This window comes from Rattus norvegicus, chromosome 2 (assembly GCF_021556685.1).
Source record: "Rattus norvegicus strain SHRSP/BbbUtx chromosome 2, alternate assembly SHRSP_T2T, whole genome shotgun sequence".
In the NCBI taxonomy this organism is placed as follows: Eukaryota; Metazoa; Chordata; class Mammalia; order Rodentia; family Muridae; genus Rattus; species Rattus norvegicus.
Window position 1 is genome coordinate 38,256,574 of NC_141535.1, and position 21,453 is coordinate 38,278,026.

Below are 21,453 nucleotides of genomic sequence, written 5' to 3' on the forward strand. Positions count from 1 at the left end.
CACAGGTGGGCATCTGTGTGATACGTTTAAGGAATACCAAGCAGGTCAGCATCCTAGGCTGTTCGAGCTCTCATTACATCACTGGGGTAAACACCAGAGATAAATCACCTTATACGGAGAAAGGTTTGTTTTGGCTGACAGTATCTGATGCCTCAGTCCCTGCTCACTTAGCCCTATTGCTAAGGGTTGCCACAGAGCATTACATGAGGACAAGATCATAAACATAAGAAGCTTCCCTCCTAATGGTGGCCAGGAACCATGGGATGAAGAAGCAGGGTGGACTGGCATGTTATGAAGGGCTAAATTCTTTCTCCTGGATTCCTATCTCTTAGTGTCCCACCACTTCCTAATAACATCAAAAGGCTGTGAACCAAGTCTTTGAAGAAAATAAAGGTGTAAACTATCACTGAAGGCACAGTTAGACATAGGTCATAGAGCCAAGTGTGGAAGGGCACACCTGTGTGCATGGATGTTTCCTTATATGGGCACAGACACACAGAGACAAGCACAGAAACATATTCATGGAGATGTGTTTTTACGTGAATCAGACTGGAAGCTACTAGGGAGTTTTGAGCAAAGGAGAAAACTAGCATGGCACAATTAACTATAGTCACTCTGAGGAGTGTAAGAATAACAGACTGCAGGAGTGGGAAGGGACAAGCCAAGGAAACTTTAGAATTAGGTAAACAATAATAGTGACTTGGTCCAGCATGCAGAATGAAACTAATAAGTTATGGTCCAGTCTATAATAATACATTTTAGAAGATTTGCTGGTGAATTGGATGGGTAGATATAAAGGATGTCACGATGACTGAACGTCGAGAAAATAAAGAGTCTGTAGGAAAGCCAGGGGATCGGTGGTAGAGGGAAGAATGGGGTTTTACTTGGAATGCTTAGTTTACAACCTGCATGGAATGAATAGCTGAGAAAAGTATTAAAACTTTTGGAAGTATTTGGTGTTTAAAGCCATGTGATCAAATTAAGAACATTAATTTAATATGACAGGATTATGCTCAGTAAAAACTTGAGTCAGTTGTGCTGTGGATGAGGCTTGGATTGCAACTTTGCATTTCCACTGCAATGTATGACAGCTTTTGGCCCCTACTTTAATCTATTTGAACTATCGTGAAGCTATAGCTTGCACAGGTCCCTCTGCAATCACTAGTTTTCACACAGCACCATCATCTCCCTTATGAATCATTTTCACACGGTTTTCTCCCTTATACACAGTTAATAGCTATCAGCAGCCAGAGAACTGTGAATCCATTACAGTGCCATGGGGTGTTTGCCATGCCTGGTTCCCATAACCAAATGTTCAGCCACAGACATTCTTTATGCCTTTTAAAACTCCACTGAAGGGGTGATCCCTTGAAGAAGCCTCCGTGATGTCTCTGATTCTCCTTTTTCTGAGTATTTCTTCGTGTTTTGCATTATTCCTCAATAGCAGCCCTTGTTACTGAGCAAGCAAACTCCTCCTGCCTCAGAGGAGAGAGGCTGTGCTTTACTCACATGCTCGATGACAGATACTGGCATATAGTAAGTTCTCAATAAACCTTAAAAGGAACGAATGAAGTGGAAACTTCCGGTTTCTTTGGAAAGTCACCTATGTCCAATGATCTTTTGCTGGGGCACACATGTGAAAGAATGTTTTCCCTGAAGCAGATACAGGTGATGAAAGGATGTTTTGCTATAGCAAACATGTGAAAGGTTGCAAGAATTTCAGAAGGAATATACATATGACCCAACAGACAGTGGGAGCCCAAGCATTGCTTTGCATCAATACTCTTCGCTAACGACATGCATATGTCGACTTGCCTTACAGTGTGTTACTGAGCTCTGCTCGTGGTGACGCCATAGAGATAAACTCGCCAAAGACCATCTGGTGAGTTTCCTGTGGCTTCTTGCCACTTCTGCTGACTGGTTGCTTTAATCCAGTCTCTTCTGGATTGAACTGCCCTTGCTGGTTCGTGTGCGGTGACTGCCAACTGGACTGGACTGCAGCTGCCGATTCGTGCTTTATGTTTGCTACTGGACTGAACTGCTGATATCTTGACAACAAAGATTTGACGAGCCCTCAAAGAACTGTTTTTAAACAAGTCTACTACTTGCCCTGTGTTCTAATAACTTTTCTTTTCCACTACGTCTAGTGTGGTTGTGGGCTAGAGGGAGGTTGATACTTATTAAAGTAGGTTGAGAAAAGAATATGCCTACAAATAAATACAATTTATTCTGAACACAATGAAGGGCTTTTCAGTTGGGGCACTTTTACATGAATAAATTAACATTGCCTATTTGCATATTATTATATAACACAATATTATTTGCATAATATTATTGCCTAATGCTATTTTGTATCTATATGACATTTGATAGAGTGGGGAAAGTCTCCCTTCTTTTAGGGTATAGAATAGGTAAGAAGGTTTTTACTTCATTTAACATCACTTCAGTCAGCTAAGACATTTTACTTGAAGATCCGTCATCCCTCATTCTTCATGGTTTGCTCATTGGCAAGACACACATCAAAGTACTTTGTGAATATATTCATGTTGAGCCTTCTGGCTCCTGTACTAATTTGGAATGAAAATCTATTTGGGAGATTAATTGTGTGCTTCCTTGGTGTTGGTTGAGCCTTTTAATCAAGAATTACAGCAGTGAACTTCCTTAGCTTATTCCCATACCTGTTTCTAGGCAAACATGAACTGAGGAATTCTGGCCTTTTGTGTGTTTTGTGCTAACCCATTCTAAGTTTTTATTCCCATCGGTTATTTATAATGCAAGACTTTAGCTGCTAAATAATTTTCTATATGAAAAAGTACCTTGAAGTCTCTGTATTCCGAGGAGTTCAGCTTGAACACAGCAGGCATTCAAACTAGCACTTAGCCAACTGTTTATAAAGCAGTCTCTATGGAAATTCGCTGTGTGGCAGAAATTGTTTCGAGGCACATGAGAAGTAGGCGAATATCCTGTGCACTTGTGGCCCACATGTGTGAGCCAGCAGACAGAAGGTGACACCAAACGGACAAGTTCTGCAATCTCAGATATTTCTTTGTTGCAAATTAAAGGGGAGGGAAACATAGGAAAGGGTGGGTGCAGCTCAGGGGGTGAGCGTTGAGGCATCGTGCATACTTGATGAGCAAACGCAGGCTGGTATTCTGAGCAGAGAGTGTAAGAGTAGGAAATTCAATAAATGGTCACTAACAGGGGTAATCAGAGTCTTCATAGTTTGTCTTGGGCAAATATCATTATTGTATGACCACGGGTAATGGCAATTCTATGACCAGAACTGGCCGTCTTTGGGAGCCAAGATGCTGTGTGACTGAAGCCTTATGACTCACAGTTTATTCTTTCTTCCTTGCCTGGGGAATTTTGTTTCACTTGAGTCCATCACTTCGCAAATGATGTTTTGGGACAAGTGTTTGAGTTTCTGTTGTTCTGGTTTCTGCATTTGTATGTTTGTGTTGGGTCTTAAAGGTAATAATGGGAGTGCAGTCTCTGAAACAGAATCTGTTTTAGGCAGACGGTGTTCGTTGCTATCTCTTAGCATTATTAATGCTGACTTTTAATTATTGCTTGTCTTTCTTGGAATTATTGATTTTGTATAGCATTCCTGAGAAAAAGTCCTAACTTCTCTCTTGGCTATTTATTTATTTATCAAAAAAATACTTTCTGAGATAGTAAAACAGAGAAAGATCTCATTGAGATCTCTCATTTTTCATTTTAACATTCACTGGGTGATTCTTAGAGACAGTGGTTGTATGTGTGGAAGGTGGACACACATTTCTGCCTCTACAACTGTTCTTGGGAGTAGCGTTTTCTCTCTCTGCTGCTCTGACAAGAATATGTACACCCTAGGCTAGGAAACAGACAATCTCTGCTATGTTTTTGGATCCGAATCTTCTTTCTCTACCCAGTTACAGCCTTCTCTTGTCAGTATTCCTAATCTGACCCAAACATTTTGATTCGTGGTAGCACCATGGGCTCCTTGAAAATTTGTAAGCGGGTAGACTCATTTGAATATAGTTCATTTTAGGTTTTTAGCTTAAAATTTTTTTAATGAAGTCTTTCATCCTTAAATTTAAACTGCCACCTCGAAACCCACTATATTAAGCATGCAACAATTTGGATGTATATTTTCAAAATAATTCTATAATATTCATTTCAAATATATCCTGCTTGGCTATACATTGTATTGGAAACTATATACTCTAAAGGTTTCATGGAAATATCAACAATGAATAAATCTACATCTTTAGGACTGTTTATTTATGGTTACAATGTATTAATTTACCATCAAGTATCTAAGAGAAAGGCCAGATTACATAACTGTCTGAAATGTAAATAAAATTATATGAATATGCTCCTGTGTGCATGTGCATGTATGCATGCCTGCTAGTGTGTGTGTGTGTGTGTGTGTGTGTGTGTGTACGTGCCTGTGTGTGTGCATTTGTATTTGTGTGTCTCTAAACAATAATGTATGCCCCACTCATTTATGGGAAAAGGCATTTTTGACTTTTAATTTAGCAGTCTTAACATTGTTACTGATTCTCTTATATAGTAAAGATCCATCAAGTAGTTAACTGATTATCAAGCAAGGCCAAAATGACAACTTTTTCACCTTTACCTATCAAAAGGGCAAAATAAATAACAGAGTCCACAAAGCCACAAGATCTTGATTATGTGAACCTTGGATAGACTAAACTTACTAGTTTCTTTAAGCGGATGATAGATACAAGAGAGAAATATAGAGGGCCAATGATGTCAAGAGAATAAAATAAAATAACCTTGCCCATTTGCTGCTTACTTACCCCAGTGAGTATCTCACATAATGAGACAGATTCATCTTCTATTGGACATCCACCATCTACGGTGCACATTGATCTTGAAGTGTCCAATAGAGTTTCTTGATATCTGGTGCAAATGAGGAGGGTTACACATATACAATTTTTACACTAGCAATTTTCTGTTCAAGAGGCTTCTCTTTGTCACAAAGATTTCCTATGAAAGCTTATCTTTATTTTTCTAACCCCGAACTGTTCATTTTCCTAAGAAATGCTATAGTTCCTTCTTGTCGACTGCTTCTCAAATACTTCATCCAGTGTGATAAGTCACAGAATTATAGAACTCAGGAGCTGAAAGGACTCCATGGACGACCCTGTGGAGTGATCTTGAGGTTTCCCAATGGATGGGGATTGGCTCTTACCCCTAGCCATTCTGCTTTAGTTGTTGTGGATGTGACCTTGTCCCTGAGGATCAAGATGATTTAATTATGTTATAAATTCAAAAGCTAAAATAAATTAATAATACAAAGACAATAGCCCAAGTGACTGTAATGCATACAAGAGTTTGGAAACTAAACTCTAGAGCGGTGCTTCTCAACCTGTTTATCACTTCCCTTTCGGGATCACATATCAGATGTCCTACCCAACAGTTAATTACAGTAGCAAAATTACAGTTATGAAGTAGCAACAAAATAATTTCCTGGTTGAGAGTCATCACAATATGATTAACTGTATTAAATTGTTGAAGTTTTAGGAAGGTTGATAACGACTGCTCTAGATTTTCATAAGGAATAAATATACTGTCTAAGAGATGCCCGAATCAGGACTTGAAAAATAGTGTCACAGGTTATAGTCACTTTCCATTGTCACAGTGCTTTCCTGAATGGCAAAGTATTAAATGACAGTAGATATAAAATATTAGATCAATGTTTCTACCCGTATGAAGGTATGAAATATAGCACATGAGTACTAAGGAATGGAAGTTAATGTAGACCATTCAAAATGCTAGTGTTTCTATTAAGATGCATAAATGAGTAAACTCAGTATTGGTGAGGTACTGATAAACAGAGTTAATCTTCACAAGGGCTAATGTTCTTTATGTGAGATTACTTAATGGTCTTGGTCTTGTAACTTGAATAAGAACTGTCCCCTCTTGTAGACTCGGTCCCAAGTTGGTGATTCTGCTTTGGAAGGTTATGGAATCCTTACTAGGTGGAGTCTTGCTGAAGGAAGTACATTGCTTGGATGAGGCTGGGGTGGAACTGGGGCTGAGGGATGGGCTTTGAGATTTTGTACCCTGGTTCTACTTTCTACTCTCTGCTTCCTATGTATGGATGAAAAGTGATGTCTGCTTCATAACTCCACAGAGGCCCTTCCATTCCAGCCTCTAGGCCTTTCCTGATATCATGGACTATACCCTCTGAAACTATAAGCCAAAACAGACAAATAAACATGCAAACAACAACAACAACAACAACAACAACAACAACAACAACCCCCTTCCCTCCCTGATTTAATTTTTTGGGGATAGTCTATTGATTTGACAGACAACTAACTAATACAAATATGTTGGGATAATTCGTGATTTGTAGAACGAGTTATTTGCTGATATCATTTTGTATACTGGAAAGAAGCTGAAGCTTTCATGGGCACCCCATGAAAATGTCTCCATTCTGTTAGCTGAGAAATAATTCTTTAGAAATGCTTGGATGTTTAATGTATCCCACATGGTAATATGAAGGTCATAAGCAAGCAACAGGAAAGCCATTTGAAATAACAGTACGGAGATTAAATTTAATAACCACAGAACACTTTCTATCCCTTGGTCTCAGTGCTCCCATTAGTTCTTGACCCTCTGACCTCATTTTTGAACATGTCTAAGTAAAGAATAGATGTACAAGTGGTTTTGTTGCCTTTCAGTTCACCACAGTGTAAACAACTTCTAGGCAGCCACCAACTCTGCCAGTATTCTCTCTGCTACTTTTATTTCTTTATTAAATAGTAACAGGATGCCAGTTTTTATTTTGATTTAAAGGAAAATGTAGGCTGTAGGTCCAGACATCAAATCTGCATACATTGCTACCTATAGTCTTCATTAATGTTTATGTATTAAGAGGTATACATTTAAAATATTCCAATTTTTAGGATCACATTAGTGTATCATGTATTATTCCATAAATATACCACGTGTGCTTATTTTGAGTTGAGAAAAATGTGATATTGGTGTTATATCACTAACTTGGAGCGGCTTCTTATATTGACATGGTAATCCACACAGTAGAAGACACATTGTTAGGGGTTGGGGATTTAGCTCAGTGGTAGAGCGCTTGCCCAGCTAGCGCAAAGCCCTGGGTTCGGTCCTCAGCTTCAAAAAAGAGAAAGAAAAAAAAAGAGAAGACACATTGTTTCTGTTTAGGAAATAATACATCCAGGAAAACTATTAATTAGGTCTTCCCCTTCAGATAGCTCACCTAGCATTAGGGTTGTATGGGCATACATTGTAAACATGACCAATTTTTGCTGATAATTAGTTTTAAGAGAAGGCACACAATCTAACTAGTGTCAGTTTGGTTATTCCTGAATGTCTCTTACTTTAGAATTAGAAGAAGGATTTCTTTGCCTATTAAACAGCAAGACTCTTCTCCATGGGGATTGTATCATTAGTGTAGGAGAGAATGCAGTTACACAAAGAATTGCCCAGTGATTTTCTATTATAGATAAATGATTAAGACATTAGGAAAATATAACACTGTGGTTCAAGAAACAACAAATATGATACTGCCAAGGTAAATATAAATGCACTGTGGGTTACTCATGGCGTGTTTCTGTGTCTCAGGTTTACCTTCTTAATCATTTTAGAGTCATATCTCTTTAAATGGCTTTAATGTTTAGCTTCTTATGTGAGGTTTTCTAGTAGGGTGAGACCTCAGAGTGTGACCCCTAAATTATTAGCATCATTGTTCATAGCAGCCTTATTTATAATAGCCAGAAGCTGGAAAGAACCCAGATGCCCTTCAACAGAGGAATGGATACAGAAAATGTGGTACATCTACACAATGGAATATTACTCAGCTATCAAAAACAATGACTTAGACCATGTGAGAGAGAGACCCAACCGCCTGGTCAGGTGGGCACTCCTGAGGCTGCAGAGCGGAAGAGACCACCAACACTGCTCACCCCTGCCCACATCCCTGGCCCAAGAGGAAACTGTATAAGGCCTCTGGGCTCCCGTGGGGGAGGGCCCAGGAGCGGCAGGACCCCTGCCAGAGACACCTCTGGACCCTGAAGGAAACAGACCGGATAAACAGTTCTCTGCACCCAAATCCCGTGGGAGGGAGAGATAAACCTTCAGAGAGGCAGACAAGCCTGGGAAACCAGAAGAGATTGCTCTCTGCACACACATCTCGGACGCCAGAGGAAAAAGCCAAAGACCATCTGGAACCCTGGTGCACTGAAGCTCCCGGAAGGGGCAGCACAGGTCTTCCTGGTTGCTGCCGCTGCAGAGAGCCCGTGGGCAGCACCCCACGAGCGAACTTGAGCCTCGGGACCACAGGTAAGACCAACTTTTCTGCTGCAAGAAAGCTGCCTGGTGAGCTTGGGACACATGGAAGCAGAATTCCTCTAGGACAGGGCACGTTCTGTGTTTACCGGAAGTGCCACACCCTCAGATCCCGGCCCGCAGCAGCTCTCTGCTCCCAGACCCTGTGAGAGAGAGACCCAGCCGCCTGGTCAGTTGGGCACTCCTGAGGCTGCAGAGCGGAAGAGACCACCAACACTGCTCACCCCTGCCCACATCCCTGGCCCAAGAGGAAACTGTATAAGGCCTCTGGGCTCCCGTGGGGGAGGGCCCAGGAGTGGCAGGACCCCTGCCTGAGACACCGCCGGAACCTGAAGGAAACAGACCAGATAAACAGTTCTCTGCACCCAAATCCCGTGGGAGGGAGAGCTGAACCTTCAGAGAGGCAGACAAGCCTGGGAAACCAGAAGAGACTGATCTCTGTACATACATCTCGGACGCCAGAGGAAAACACCAAAGGCCATCTGGAACCCTGGTGCACTGAAGCTCCCGGAAGAGGCAGCACAGGTCTTCCTGGTTGCTGCCGCCGCAGAGAGCCCGTGGGCAGCACCCCACGAGCGAACTTGAGCCTCGGGACCACAGGTAAGACCAACTTTTCTGCTGCAAGAAAGCTGCCTGGTGAACTCAAGACACAAGCCCACAGGAACAGCTGAAGACCTGTAGAGAGGAAAAACTACACGCCCGAAAGCAGAACACTCTGTTCCCATAACTGGCTGAAAGAAAACAGGAAAACAGGTCTACAGCACTCCTGACACACAGGCTTATAGGACAGTCTAGCCACTGTCAGAAATAGCAGAACAAAGTAACACTAGAGATAATCTGATGGCGAGAGGCAAGCGCAGGAACCCAAGCAACAGAAACCAAGACTACTTGGCATCATTGGAGCCCAATTCTCCCACCAAAACAAACATGGAATATCCAAACACACCAGAAAAACAAGATCTAGTTTCAAAATCATATTTGTCATGATGCTGGAGGACTTCAAGAAAGATGTGAAGAACTCCCTTAGGGAAACACAGGAAAACATTAATAAACAAGTAGAAGCCTACAGAGAGGAATCGCAAAAATCCCTGAAAGAATTCCAGGAAAACACAATCAAACAGTTGAAGGAATTAAAAATGGAAATAGAAGCAATCAAGAAAGAACACATGGAAACAACCCTGGATATAGAAAACCAAAAGAAGAGACAAGGAGCTGTAGATACAAGCTTCACCAACAGAATACAAGAGATGGAAGAGAGAATATCAGGAGCAGAAGATTCCATAGAAATTATTGACTCAACCGTCAAAGATAATGTAAAGCAGAAAAAGCTACTGGTCCAAATCATACAGGAAATCCAGGACTCAATGAGAAGATCAAACCTAAGGATAATAGGTATAGAAGAGAGTGAAGACTCCCAGCTCAAAGGACCAGTAAATATCTTCAACAAAATCATAGAAGAAAACTTCCCTAATCTAAAAAAAGAGATACCCATAGGCATACAAGAAGCCTACAGAACTCCAAATAGATTGGACAAGAAAAGAAACACCTCCCGTCACATAATAGTCAAAACACCAAACGCACAAAATAAAGAAAGAATATTAAAAGCAGTAAGGGAAAAAGGTCAAGTAACATATAAAGGCAGACCTATCAGAATCACACCAGACTTCTCGCCAGAAACTATGAAGGCCAGAAGATCCTGGACTGATGTCATACAGACCCTAAGAGAACACAAATGCCAGCCCAGGTTACTGTATCCTGCAAAACTCTCAATTAACATAGATGGAGAAACCAAGATATTCCATGACAAAACCAAATTTACACAATATCTTTCTACAAATCCAGCACTACAAAGGATAATAAATGGTAAAGACAAACATAAGGAGGCAAGCTATAACCTAGAAGAAGCAAGAAACTAATCGTCTTGGCAACAAAACAAAGAGAATGAAAGCACACAAACATAACCTCACATCCAAATATGAATATAACGGGAAGCAATAATCACTATTCCTTAATATCTCTCAACATCAATGGCCTCAACTCCCGAATAAAAAGACATAGATTAACAAACTGGATACGCAACGAGGACCCTGCATTCTGCTGCCTACAGGAAACACACCTCAGAGACAAAGACAGACATTACCTCAGACTGAAAGGCTGGAAAACAATTTTCCAAGCAAATGGTCAGAAGAAGCAAGCTGGAGTAGCCATTCTAATATCAAATAAAATCAATTTTCAACTAAAAGTCATCAAAAAAGATAAGGAAGGACACTTCATATTCATCAAAGGAAAAATCCACCAAGATGAACTCTCAATCCTAAATATCTATGCCCCAAATAAAAGGGCACCTACATACATAAAAGAAACCTTACTAAAGCTCAAAACACACATTGCACCTCACACAATTATAGTGGGAGATTTCAACACCCCACTCTCATCAATGGAAAGATCATGGAAACAGAAATTGAACAGAGATGTAGACAGACTAAGAGAAGTCATGAGCCAAATGGACTTAACGGATATTTATAGAACATTCTATCCTAAAGCAAAAGGATATACCTTCTTCTCAGCTCCTCATGGTACTTTCTCCAAAATTGACCATATAATTGGTCAAAAAACGGGCCTCAACAGGTACAGAAAGATAGAAATAATCCCATGCGTGCTATCGGACCACCACGGCCTAAAACTGGTCTTAAATAACAATCAAGGAAGAATGCCCACATATACGTGGAAATTGAACAATGCTCTACTCAATGATAACCTGGTCAAGGAAGAAATAAAGAAAGAAATTAAAAACTTTTTAGAATTTAATGAAAATGAAGGTACAACATACCCAAACTTATGGGACACAATGAAAGCTGTGCTAAGAGGAAAACTCATAGCTCTGAGTGCCTGCAGAAAGAAACAGGAAAGAGCATATGTCAGCAGCTTGACAGCACACCTAAAAGCTCTAGAACAAAAAGAAGCAAATACACCCAGGAGGAGTAGAAGGCAGGAAATAATCAAACTCAGAGCTGAAATCAACCAAGTAGAAACAAAAAGGACCATAGAAAGAATCAACAGAACCAAAAGTTGGTTCTTTGAGAAAATCAACAAGATAGATAAACCCTTAGCCAGACTAACGAGAGGACACAGAGAGTGCGTCCAAATTAACAAAATCAGAAATGAAAAGGGAGACATAACAACAGATTCAGAGGAAATTAAAAAAATCATCAGATCTTACTATAAAAACCTATATTCAACAAAACTTGAAAATCTTCAGGAAATGGATAATTTCCTAGACAGATACCAGGTACCGAAATTAAATCAGGAACAGATAAACCAGTTAAACAACCCCATAACTCCTAAGGAAATAGAAGCAGTCATTAAAGGTCTCCCAACCAAAGAGAGCCCAGGTCCAGACGGGTTTAGTGCAGAATTCTACCAAACCTTCATAGAAGACCTCATACCAATATTATCCAAACTATTCCACAAAATTGAAACAGAAGGATCACTACCGAATACCTTCTACGAAGCCACAATTACTCTTATACCTAAACCACACAAAGACCCAACAAAGAAAGAGAACTTCAGACCAATTTCCCTTATGAATATCGATGCAAAAATACTCAACAAAATTCTGGCAAACTGAATCCAAGAGCACATCAAAACAATCATCCACCATGACCAAGTAGGCTTCATCCCAGGCATGCAGGGATGGTTTAATATACGGAAAACCATCAACGTGATCCATTATATAAACAAACTGAAAGAACAAAACCACATGATCATTTCATTAGACGCTGAGAAAGCATTTGACAAAATTCAACACCCCTTCATGATAAAAGTCCTGGAGAGAATAGGAATTCAAGGCCCATACCTGAACATAGTAAAAGCCATATACAACAAACCAGTTGCTAACATTAAACTAAATGGAGAGAAACTCGAAGCAATCCCACTAAAATCAGGGACTAGACAAGGCTGCCCACTCTCTCCCTACTTATTCAATATAGTTCTTGAAGTTCTAGCCAGAGCAATCAGACAACAAAAGGAGGTCAAGGGGATACAGATCGGAAAAGAAGAAGTCAAAATATCACTGTTTGCAGATGATATGATAGTGTATTTAAGTGATCGCAAAAGTTCCACCAGAGAACTACTAAAGCTGATAAACAACTTCAGCAAAGTGGCTGTGTATAAAATTAACTCAAATAAATCAGTAGCCTTCCTCTACACAAAAGAGAAACAAGCCGAGAAAGAAATTAGGGAAACGACACCCTTCATAATAGACCCAAATAATATAAAGTACCTCGGTGTGACTTTAACCAAGCAAGTAAAAGATCTGTACAATAAGAACTACAAGACACTGAAGAAGGAAATTGAAGAAGACCTCAGAAGATGGACAGATCTCCCATGCTCATGGATTGGCAGGATTAATATAGTAAAAATGGCCATTTTACCAAAAGCAATCTACAGATTCAATGCAATCCCCATCAAAATACCAATCCAATTCTTCAAAGAGTTAGACAGAACAATTTGCAAATTCATATTGAATAACAAAGAACCCAGGATAGCTAAAACTATCCTCAACAATAAAAGGACTTCAGGGAGAATCACTATCCCTGAACTCAAGCAGTATTACAGAGCAATAGTGATAAAAACTGCATGGTATTGGTACAGAGACAGACAGATAGACCAATGGAACAGAATTGAAGACCCAGAAATGAACCCACACACCTAGGGGCACTTGATTTTTGACAAAGGAGCCAAAACCATCAAATGGAAAAAAGATAGCATTTTCAGCAAATGGTGCTGGTTCAACTGGAGGGCAACATGTAGAAGAATGCAGATCGATCCATCCTTATCACCCTGTACAAAGCTTAAGTCCAAGTGGATCAAGGACCTCCACATCAAACCAGACACACTCAAACTAATAGAAGAAAAACTAGGGAAGCATCTGGAACACATGGGCACTGGAAAAAATTTCCTAAACAAAACACCAATGGCTTATGCTCTAAGATCAAGAATCGACAAATGGGATCTCATAAAACTACAAAGCTTCTGTAAGGCAAAGGACACGGTGGTTAGGACAAAACGGCAACCAACAGATTGGGAAAAGATCTTTACCAATCCTACAACAGATAGAGGCCTTATATCCAAAATATACAAAGAACTCAAGAAGTTAGACCGCAGGGAAACAAATAACCCTATTAAAAAATGGGGTTCAGAGCTAAACAAAGAATTCACAGCTGAGGAATGCCGAATGGCTGAGAAACACCTAAAGAAATGTTCAACATCTTTAGTCATAAGGGAAATGCAAATCAAAACAACCCTGAGATTTCACCTCACACCAGTGAGAATGGCTAAGATCAAAAACTCAGGGGACAACAGATGCTGGCGAGGATGTGGAGGAAGAGGAACACTCCTCCATTGTTGGTGGGATTGCAAACTGGTACAACCATTCTGGAAATCAGTCTGGAGAATCCTCAGAAAATTGGACATTGAACTGCCTGAGGATCCAGCTATACCTCTCTTGGGCATATACCCAAAAGATGCCCCAACATATAAAAAAGACACGTGCTCCACTATGTTCATTGCAGCCTTATTTATAATAGCCAGAAGCTGGAAAGAACCCAGATGCCCTTCAACAGAGGAATGGATACAGAAAATGTGGTACATCTACACAATGGAATATTACTCAGCTATCAAAAACAACGACTTTATGAAATTCGTAGGCAAATGGTTGGAACTGGAAAACATCATCCTGAGTGAGCTAACCCAATCACAGAAAGACATACATGGTATGCACTCATTGATAAGTGGCTATTAGCCCAAATGCTTGAATTACCCTAGATGCCTAGAGCAAATGAAACTCAAGACGGATGATCAAAATGTGAATGCTTCACTCCTTCTTTAAAAGGGGAATAAGAATACCCTTGGCAGGGAAGAGAGAGGCAAAGATTAAAACAGAGACTGAAGGAACACCCATTCAGAGTCTGCCCCACATGTGGCCCATACATATATAGCCACCCAATTAGACAAGATGGATGAAGCAAAGAAGTGCAGACCGACAGGAGCCGGATGTAGATCGCTCCTAAGAGACACAGCCAGAATACAGCAAATACAGAGGCGAATGCCAGCAGCAAACCACTGAACTGAGAATAGGACCCCCGTTGAAGGAATCAGAGAAAGAACTGGAAGAGCTTGAAGGGGCTCGAGACTCCATATGTACAACAATGCCAAGCAACCAGAGCTTCCAGGGACTAAGCCCCTACCCAAAGACTATACATGGACTGACCCTGGACTCTGACCTCATAGGTAGCAATGCATATCCTAGTAAGAGCACCAGTGGAAGGGGAAGCCCTGGGTCCTGCTAGGACTGAACCCCCAGTGAACTAGACTGGTGGGGGGAGGGCGGCAATGGGGGGAGGGTTGGGAGGGGAACACCCATAAGGAAGGGGAGGGGGGAGGGGGATGTTTGCCCAGATACAGGGAAAGGGAATAACACTCGAAATGTATATAAGAAATACTCAAGTTAATAAAAAAAATATAGAAATAAAAAAAATAAAAAAAAACCAAAAAAAAAAACAATGACTTTATGAAATTCATAGGCAAATGCAGGGAACTGGAAAATATCATCCTGAGGGAGGTAACCCAATGACAGAAAACACATATCGTATGCACTCATTGATAAGTGGATACTAGCTCAAATGCTTGAATTACCCCAGATGCCTAGAACAATGAAACTCAGAAGGATGACCAAAGTGCAAATGCTTCACTCCTTCCTTAAAAGGGGAACAAGAATACCCTTGGGAGGGAATGGGAGGTAAAGTTTAGAACAGAGGCTGAAGGAACACCCATTCAGAGCCTACCCCACATGTGGCCCATACATATACAGCCACCCAATTAGATAAGATGGATGAAGCAAAGAAGTGCAGACCATCAGGAACTGGATGTAGATCTCTCCTGAATACAGCAGGATACATAGGTGAATGCCAGCAGCAAACCACTGAACTGAGAATGGGACGCCCGTTGAAGGAATCAGAGAAAGGACTGGAAGAACTTGAAGGGGATCGAAACCCCATATGAACAACAATGCCAAGCAACCAGAGCTTCCAGGGACTAAACCACTATCCAAAGACTATACATGGACTGACCCTGGGCTCCAACCTCATAGGTAGCAATGAATATCCTAGTAAGAGCACCAGTGGAAGGGGAAGCCCTTGGTCCTGCTAGGACTGAACCCCCAGTGAACGTGATTGTTGTGGGGAGGGCGGTATTGGGGTTGGATGGCTAGGGGAACACCCATATAGAAGGGAGGGGTTAGTTGGATGTTGGCCCAGAAACCGGGAAAGGGAATAACAATCGAAATGTAAATAAGAAATACTCAAGTTAATAAAGAAAAAAATAGTGGAAAAAATTATTAGCCTCAGTATCATTTAGGCATCTGATAGACACGATTGGGCTCTGTGAGAATTATAGTACATACACCATGGAAGAGGCATCTACTAAGTTGTTTTAAAGGCAACCACCTTATTTTGAGTTTAAGGGCTCATAAGACACTTGATCTGAGAGAAAGGAAAATGAGGTCTTATTCTATATTCCATAAGTAGTGACTGTGAAACACGTATTCAAAGTAAACCTTACATTTTTTTGTCTGCTCGTGAGTCTTCTACAGCTCTACAGGGACTATGTTTTACCCTTCTAGCTGAGTGCTGCTGATAGATCCCCTTCTCCAATTCAACAATTTCTTCCATTTGGAGTTTGCATTCTGATCTCTATCCTGCTGATTCCTCGTCATTCCCTTGCCAAGAATGTTTTCTCCCTTTTCAGCTGAAGTCCAGTTGTTTTTATGAATCAAAGGTCACAGCTTTTAGAGTTCTCCCCTTTTTATTACAGGCTGTGCTGTGATTTTCATAATATCCTATCCGTATGAAATTAATGAGAATTGGACACATGAAGATATTAACTATCTGAGGGATCAGAAACAAGTTTATTATGACAAGAACGACTTGTCAAATGTCCTGTTCTAGAAGTGGGTTAAAAGATGGCTGGTATACCTATTAGGGAGACAGAAAGTGGGACCAAACTGTGTAGACTGAGGGTTGAGAGGTATAAAGGACCCAAATCACGTAGAACAATATAGTTAATAGTAGGGATTAGCTTTGTCATAATAGCAAATTGAAAAATGTCAACATTCATTAATAAACAATTATCATGAAATTTGGGTTTTAGTATTTGGGTGCTAATACTAGCAGTTACTCTGAGACATTTGGTTTTCATAACTAGTGTGTTTAGTCATTTAGTTAGTGTTTATGGAATATTAAGTTCTAGAAAAAGTTTATGGGCATCAGGAAATCGAGGGAGGTCAGGGTAAGTAGGTTTCTAGAGAAAGATCCAGAATGAAAATGGAAATTGGAGTGCATATGATCCTGAGTCAGCTTTCCTTGACTGACTAGTAAAGAAAACCACTTTGTAATGGTTTGAGTTCTGAGCTAAAAATGAGAAAGTGGGAAGCAAAATTGAGATGCGTGAAATGATGCTGGGGGCATCTTGGTTAGGGTGGGCCTAAGGATTCTGGACCATCTTGGTTAGTGTGGGACTAAAGATTCTGGGGCATCTTGGTTAGGGTGGGAATAAAGATTCTGAGGTATCTTGGTTAGGGTGGGACTAAGGATTCTGAGGTATCTTGGTTAGGTGGGGTCTAAGATCCTTTCTCTTATCTTTCTACCATTTCAGTGTGTCTTTGGAAGGGCTAGTATATATGGATACATTTTGTTATGCCTTGCAGCGGTTTCTTGTTAGTTTTTTAATATACATATTTTCCAAACAGAATATAAATGAATTTGTAATAAATCCCTTTGTTTTTCATTCTAGCTAAGTGGAGATTTTAAGTTCATATTTAAAACTGGAAATGTTGGTTATATTGATTATGCTTGCTAGATTTGCAAGGAGAACACACACACACACACACACACACACTTAAATGCTTTGAAAAAAAAGTAATAAGCATTACAGCTTTAATACTCCCAAAGCTAATAGTTTTTTTCACTATAGATGGAATGTTTAGGGGTACCCTGAGACTATCTTTAAGAAGATGGTCAACCGAAGCAGATGCAGCTGTTAATTTCTTTCTTCAATCCTATATAATCACCGATAGCAATGGGAGTGGTCATTCAGCCCCCAGGGTAGTCACTTGTTTCAGACTATTGCTCTAGCACTGTTTTTTTGTTATCATCAGTGTGCTTCTGCACATGAATATTTAGTATCCACACAGGTTTGCTTCTTGTTGAGGCTTAATAGTACTTTTTCTCCCTTACTGTCACTTTGATATATCCACTACAATGAAAGGACAAAGGTTGATTACATTTGTGAACCAAGTCTAAGACTTGTATAACTTATAAACTTTTTGCCTCTGTCAGACTTTGTGACAAAACAAAACAAAACAACCTAAGAAGTTTTAAGGATGGAATTAGAAGACAGATAATCTCCTAATTCAGATTAATACTAATCAGATAGTGTTCTTAAGTTAATATTTGTGTGTGTGTGTGTGTGTGTGTGTGTGTGTGAAGAACAGGACAGATAGAAAAAGAAAACATTTAAAGTTTGAAAAATAAATGTTAGATTCTGCATGAAATATTTAAGAAAAATGGGCCTTCCAACTTGAATAATTATAATATTAACACAAAACAATAATAACAAATTCTTCTAAAACTAGGTCTTTAAAATATTTATTTATTGTGTGTGTGTGTGTGTGTGTGTATGTGTGTGTCTTTGTGGATTCATGTGTACCACACATGTGCAGGTGCCTGGAGAGGTCAGAAGGGGACATCAGATCCCCTGGACCAGTATGAGCCTGACTGTAGGTGCTAGGAGCTGGACTCCACAGCAACAGTTTGCACTATAACCTCTAAGCCATTTTTCAAGACTGACATTGCTTTTAAAATTAGAAGATTTTGGTTATATATAGTCATGGATTTCATTATGACATTTTCACCATGTATGTTGATCACCTGTATTCTTCATTACCCTCTTCAACACCTACCCACTCTCCCTGATTCCTTCCTACCTGTTTCCAGCTAGTTCATACTCCTATTCTAATGATTTTCTCCTTCTTTCTTTCTTCCTTTCTTCTTTCTTTCTTTCTTTCTTTCTTTCTTTCTTTCTTTCTTTCTTTCTTTCTTTCTTTCTTCCTTCTTTCCTTCCTTCCTTCCTTCTTTCTTCCCTCTCTCTCTCTCTCTCTCTCTCTCTCTCTCTCTCTCTCTCTCTCTCTCTCTCTCTCTCTCTCTCCTCTGTGACTCGGTGAGTTCCAGCAGGTACATTTACAGGAGTATGACCACCTTGCCAGTGGCTAAATCACGGAAGAAGAATGCCTGCTCTTCTTTCTCTGTCAATCATTGACGACATGAAAACTTCAGTAGGGGTTTTCAAAAGACTTTGCATGCTATTATGTCTGTTGCAATTCAGTTGCAAATAAAACATGAGCTTTATTTAAACTCAGAAAGTAAACTGATCACATTTATAAACTATCTATGTTCTCCTGGACCAAAGTGAGCATAAATCAAAAGGTTAATACATTGTAATGAATGTGTTCATATATTTCAAACACCCATTCTGAAGTTTACATGAGACCTCTCCCCTTCCATGACAGGATGTTATTCTTTCAGTTTTGTACAAATCTTGCCATATATAAATCGCTGCTGTAAGTTCAACCATTTTGTACATTTTCATCTTCAACCTCTGCCTGCGTTACACCTCCAACGCCTATGCTCCCCCTTTGATGATATACCCTGAGTGTTGGAAGGAGGGATATAGACCTGCCAGTTACAGAGGAGCACTCAACTGTCAGTTTTTCTCAGCAGTTATGAGTCTCTTTGTTTACTGCTGACTACTGCAAAAACATAACAAAGCAAAACAAATCAACCAACATTCCTGCCCAAATCTTATAGGATCACTAATCGTGGACATTAGCATAAGTTTTAGAGCAATTTAATGGGCTCATCAGATCCATTTCACAAAACTACAGCAGTAAGATTCCCCCACTAACGCCTATGACCTCCCCAAGTACAGGCTTTTGATCAGTTTTACAGTACCAGTCATGAACTCCTTTCTGTGACGAAGATATTAAATCCAATCAGCAAAGAGTTAGTTACCTCCATAATTCAGGCTCTACATTTTAACAAGGTAGCCGGTGGGTAATGTTAGAGCTCAAGTCCACAGCATAGTAAGACTGACACTGGCAGTTCCCTGACAGTTCACATAGTACCTTCTAGCACCATAAGAACCAACCAGTATGGAGGAAACTCCCATTCCAGTTCCAGCTTGATCACTTTTTGTGCTATGAGCAGGTCATATTGTATCTTCAGCAATAGGTTCTTGACAACTAGTCTAGTAGGGGTTTCAACAACAGAGGAAATTTTCTGTATTGTTTTGAGAGCCTCAGGGACATCCCCCTCCCAACCCATCTAATAATCCATAAACAGCCCACATTTAATTCAGGAATTTTTGTTTAAAAATTATAGTTTCTGTGATCAGCTTTATCCACACTCAGGATACCTCCCTTCAAAATGTTCTTGTGTGGGCTTTTAATTTTAGCTTTTGATTATCTTGCCAAGTGTCAGTCTTCCTTATGACCTATTCATGGATCATTAGTTTTTATTTTCTTCCTCCACCTGTCCTTCTTGCTACCCCACGCTCTTAAATATTTCTACTCCAGTAGTTTCCTTTCCACTTCTGTAATTGTTAAAAAAAAACCCAGCAAAACAAAAAATCATCAGCAAATTACTGTCAAGCATTGCTTCAGAAAAGTATAATGGGTCTCTGAAGACAGAAAAGGAGACATATAACTGAAACTTTTTGGAAAATGAGTCTACCGGTAGGGGCCATTTTCTTTCAATATGTTGGAATATACAATGAGTTGAGGAATTAGGAAAGGAAAGAGTTTCCAAGTCAGTCACCTTTAAACTTTTGCATGCTACTATGTCTGTTGCAATTTAGTTGCAAATAAAACATGAACTTTATTTAAACTCAGAAAGTAAACTGATCACATTTATAAACTCTCTATGCTCTCCTGGACCAAAGTGAACATAAAGCAAAAGGTTAATGCATTGTAATGAATGTGTTCATATATTTCAAACACCCATTCTGAGCTTTGGTTCATACAGTTTACCTTTAATTGATTGAATAATTGATACAAACAATATATTATTGTGGCTAATTACATTTTTTGGTTTCCCCTAAATAAGTAGAAAAGAATTTGTGCTGAAGACTAAGGTCATATTGGATGGAATACAGTTCTCACGCCAATCAAGAAAACATAAATGGACAAAGTGTCAAGTACCTGGCTCTCCTGGTGTGTCTACCTTGACCCTCAAAGTGTATTGTCTTCTCTTTGTATTAAACTCTCTTATTTTTCTCTAGTTTCTGCATCAATCTTCTGGCACTCTATAGAGGGCAAATCTAAGCTTAGTCTTTCTTGCCTAAGGACTCAGATGAATCTTGGTTTCATGGTAACAGAAGAACTTGGCTGTACTTCCTAGTAGAGATTGCATCTGGAGATGACTCCGGCCAAGGAACATTATGATTTTATGTGACTGAGATTGTTTTGCAGATACCTTTCATACTGTGATAGTTTTGAACCACCAATATTTAATCATTTTGGAAAACATTCTATTGGATGATATAACCCAAACCCAGAAAGACAAACACTATATATTATCCTGTATCCTTGTATATATAGACCACAGCATCACATTTTAATGTTTCATATTAAAGTTGAACAAAAAAACCAATAGTTTTGGGTAAGGAAAACTTTAAGCAAGAAGAATATGAAATATATATATATATATATATATATATATATATATATATATATATATGGTATGGAAGTAGAAAGGAGAATGGAAATACTAGGCATGGAAAAGTTTGAATAAGGAGAAGGTAAGGTTGGTATAAAGAATGAATGAGAAGAGGAGATTCACCCAAACTTAAAGATGTATAAAAATTCCAAATAGAAACGTATTACTTTATAAGCTAAGTAAATTATATGGATGATGATGATGATGATGATGATGATACTTTGAAAAGAAGTATTTTGCATGACTGCTTCCCAGTTGGCCCTGCTGTTCCTATATCACACAGATA

At 39.6% G+C, this 21,453-nt stretch overlaps 1 protein-coding gene across 2 annotated transcripts in view; it reads right to left on the bottom strand.

Annotated features, from left to right (window-relative positions):
* The window catches only part of Rnf180 (ring finger protein 180), a 214,061-nt gene extending 204,999 nt beyond the window's left edge, over window positions 1–9,062 (bottom strand). For both annotated transcript variants that reach the window (XM_087633794.1, XM_087633808.1), the window contains exon 1: window positions 8,786–9,062. The gene's annotated coding sequence lies outside the window, so the exon portion shown is untranslated. The remainder of the gene's footprint in view (window positions 1–8,785) is intronic.
* Between the last annotated feature and the right edge of the window lie 12,391 nt (window positions 9,063–21,453).